Below are 4,426 nucleotides of genomic sequence, written 5' to 3'. Positions count from 1 at the left end.
ATGTAAATAGAGGGGGGGGATATACTTTTAGATATATATATAGTACGGGCATGCCCTAGTTGATTTAAATTACCACCATCACTTGAAGCAAGTAATAATTCATGTTTGTTTGTTTTTCATCTATTTATTTCAATTATGTTGGTTCGTTCAACGGTTTTTGGTTTGATTTGCAGTTTAAATTTGAATGACACAAGTTTGTTCCAGAATGACATTGATTGGTGGTTTTGGTGTCGCCACCCCCCTTTTTCCCTTCATGTAAAGGGAGGGGGGGGGAGTGTAGAATTGTTTTTTTTACTCTTGAGAAAGGTCAGTGGATGCACAGTTGTCCGTGTTGCTGGTTGAAACGTCGAGCAGTTATTTATTTTTCTCATTTAAGGTTGGAGAACTCAAGATGGGATTCATTTGATATCTGTATATATATATGTACACACTCTATTCAGCCTTGACAACTTGGGCTAATTACATACAAAAACGTTCAACGATTATACAAATTGCTGATCCTTTTATTTGGGTGGTGTATTGGCCAGACACTGCCTTGATCGCTCCTGAAAGAAAAAATAACGCAGCTTATGTATATGAAGCAAAAACATGCCTACTGCTTATGTGCATACATCTCCACCTATGTATGTGCTATATAACCATGATGTGGTGCATATATGTGCTAATATAACCACAATCTGGTACTTATGTCCACCACATTGTGGTTGTATAGCTTGGATGATTCAAATTGCGAATATGAGACTTCTGAAGACCATGTTAGGCTTACCCAAAAACCAACATGGCATACGCATGATTTTCTTCTTGACAATTGTGGGTGGAGTAAAGCCAGCTCTCCAACCAATGGTTTCAAAGGCTTCACACTCAGGCAGCTTCATTAAGTTTTTAACATATTAGATTATCTCTTCCTTTCCAACCATCTTACTTGCAGTGGTTCCTCCCCTCCTCATTTCCTGTTAATTCATTCCCTTGCTTCTGGTGTCCAAAAGTTGTCCCCAGCTAAAGGTAGTGGACAACAAATGGAAACACCAATGTAAAGTCACTTAATATGGCATTGGGCCACCACGTGCGGCCAGTACGGCCTGTATGCACCATGGCATATTGTCCACCAGAGTCTGGAATTTTGCAGGAGGGATGTGGCACCATTCTTCCAAGAGAAAGTCAATCAACTAACACCTTTTTGATGGAGTTGGAAAATGCTCTCTCTCTCTCAGGCGTAGTTCCAGAATATCCCATAAATGCTTGAATGGGTTCAAATCTGGTGACTGAGAAGGCCATGACATATGGATAACATCAGCGTCATGCTCTTCAAACCAATGAGCTTTCTTCAAATCAATCTTCAAACTTCAAAAATACGTGCTCTGTGAATGTGAGAATGTTGGGGGGGGCTAGAGGGAGGGGGGCTGCAGCCATGCTAGCCATACTTATAGACAACCAGGTCTGTGCAGCATTTTTATGCATGATCCTAAGCATGCTGGGATGTTATTTGCTTAATTAACACCTGTGTGGAAGCTGTTGCTTGGTGTGCCTCATTTACCCAGGTGTTTCCATTTTTTTTCTCCACTACCTGTATCTTACTATCAGTTCCTACCTTATGTACATTGCTTTTCCATAAGCCATGATCTCCTAAAGAAAAAACAAAAGAACGAACACTTCAAATTGAGTAGCCAAAACACTTTCACATTATATAGGCCATCAGCCAGGTCTGTTTACCAGCTTTGATACAGGTCACCCTCTATTTTGCAAAATGATATTTAATATTGAATTAAGTGTTTTCCATGAGATTAATTGATAATTCCATTGGATTTGTTGACCAATGAAACCAATATGTCCCTGTTCCCTGCTGTTGTACTTGTGTGCTTCCCTCTCTCTCCCCATCTTGTCTCCCGCTCCCTTTATTGTATGTTTTGTGTGTCCGTTGTTGTTTGTTGTGATTGATGTTAGCTCTTACACGAGCCTCGATCTTGTAAACAAAAAAAAACAAAAAAAAAGCTAATTATATGATTTACAGAAACTTTATCAGTTTTGTTTTCTTTCCTCCAATGCATAAATGGAAGGGATCTAAACATTTGCAAAAACCTGAGCATGTGTTGTTTTTGTTTTTTATCACACCTTCTTTCTAGGTGTTTTTATGCCCTCACATAAAATTTACATATATCGAGTTCGACAGAACAATCAAATTATGAACACTGTCCTGCAAGTGGCATATGTTGGATACGTCATCATCATCGCCTGCCTGATCATCCTCATGGTTATTCAGGCCAGACAGCTGGGCCGCAAAATTTTCTTTCGGCTTGCATCTTGGAGTGAATTTCTCTCATTGTCTTTGGGTTTGAGTGCGATAGTTGTCTTTTACCTGAAGACCAATGCTGGATATGAGCTGTCTGCTTTGAAGATGGCCGGACCATGTGAGTATTTTTTACCAACATAAAAATTGTGCAACTTCTGTTTGTTTTGTTTTTCAAAATACTATTTTAAAGTGCTGTGGTCCTTTCACTTGGTCTTACAGTCCAGTGAGTGGTGACTTAGCTGACACATTGACTGGTTAGCCTGGTGAAGTTAAAATGAAATGGATTGTTTTCAAGAAATCAGAGGAACGCATTCAAAATCTGTTTGGTTAATAATACCGCATTGAATATTCGAAATGCTTCTCCTTTGCTTCTTACTTTTAGTTTTATCCTGAAACAATGTGAGAAGTTTACATAATGATAAAATTAAATATTGACATTGAAACATTTGAAATGCTTTTCTATTTCAACAGGGAAAGCCAAGACGTTGAATTTTATCGGCCTCAACCTGTTGTCTTCCGACATCCTCGCTGCTCTTGCCTTCCTCGTATTTTTAAAAGTCTATGAGATTTTTGGTGCATCACAATGGCTGCGACCAATGTTCCGATCGATGCAGCTTACTGCGGAGCTTTTGAAAGACTTTGCACTCGTTTTTTTTGTGATTCTTTTGGCATATGCTCTCTTATTTTGGGCTATTTTTGGTTCGTACTTGCGACTCTACGGTAGCTTGATTTTAAGCATGACGTCTGTAATTTCTGCGTTATTGGGAAAGAGCGATTTCAAGGAATTGTTCATGCTGGGTGGATATTATGCACCATTTATTTATTTAGTTTTCATGTTCTCTTTTGCTATCCTGTTGTTTGACATTGGAATTCTGCTGGTCAGCGAAGCAACGTCTGCTGCATTTAGCGAGAATGATGAGTCTGCTATACCACTCTCACTCTTTGCCAGCCCTCTGCTTAAAACATACAAGGCTTTGTGTGAGTTAAAATGCAAGAAGAAGAAAAAACATAGCAGTGAAAAAAAGTGATTGCCAGGCCATCGTGGTTGTTGTATCTTGCCTTCTCATGAAAATCTTCGCCATGGCTTTCTATCAATTTCTGCTGTACTTCTCATTTTCATTTTCCCTTTAAGTGATGTTTAAAAAAAAATGATTCTTTTATTTCCGATAACATATCATGTCATTGTGCATGTTCCACAAAATCAAGAAAATTGAATGAGCTTTTTAGGTGTAGTGATATAAATGTTAAGTTTATTATTGATCAGTGTAAAGTGATGGTGGAAACACACACACACACACACACACACACACACACACACACACACACAAACACACACACACACACACACACACACACACACGACATGTTGTACTGTATATAGTATTATATGCACACATATTATACTGTATGTAAAATGTGAGATAGGAACGACTGGTCTTGCTTCAACAGTTTATTGAGTATTGCAGGTGGAGATGGATGAAAAACCTCAAAAGATGCAATGAAAACTGTCAGGATGCAATCATTGACAATTCAGGTTACAAACTTCATGGCAATACTATAATGCATTCAATGATAAATACTGTTACCATTACCGTTACAATTTATTATAGTTGAAAAGCAAATATATTACTAATACAACCAACTATCGATAGAATAATTCCGATCAACTATCTTCTGTTATTAATTCCTTTGTTAACCCATAAAAAATAAACCCACATTGTTAACCATCAAAGACATTGTAGTTTATCAGCAATTCAAGATTCTAATTAATACCATTATTTCATAGTTGTCCAGTAAATATATTACAGTGAATCAACTAATAACTAATCGCAAAATTGGTCTCCAATAAATGATGGACAACACTCATGACGTTTCTTGTTATCATTGAATCTGACTGAATTGATCAGTTAGTATATCCAACTCAGAATAAGTATGATATAACACTGTGAACAATTTATATTGCCATATCAATACTAACATTACAACAATGAATGAATGATCGTTTTAAGGCCAATTACAACATTACAATTACAGGCAAAAAAAGTCAATTAAATTTTAAAAAATCACATCACACAGTAAGTGGGCGGTAGTGGCGGATTAAAGCACAGGCACACAGGGCACGTGCCCAGGGCCCCCAAA

The 4,426-nt window shown here is 37.7% G+C and overlaps 1 long non-coding RNA gene across 1 annotated transcript; it reads left to right on the top strand.

Moving 5' to 3' along the window:
- Positions 1-2,113: 2,113 nt before the first annotated feature.
- On the top strand, positions 2,114-4,153 carry LOC137418658 (uncharacterized). The gene is made up of 2 exons (XR_010982692.2): positions 2,114-2,405; positions 2,759-4,153. It is a non-coding gene; the product is annotated as an uncharacterized LOC137418658 (long non-coding RNA).
- Positions 4,154-4,426: the final 273 nt, after the last annotated feature.

Source organism: Myxine glutinosa, chromosome 14, assembly GCF_964187855.1.
Source record: "Myxine glutinosa chromosome 14, kmMyxGlut1.1, whole genome shotgun sequence".
Taxonomy (NCBI): domain Eukaryota; kingdom Metazoa; phylum Chordata; class Myxini; order Myxiniformes; family Myxinidae; genus Myxine; species Myxine glutinosa.
This window is presented reverse-complemented; position numbering and strand designations above follow the sequence as displayed.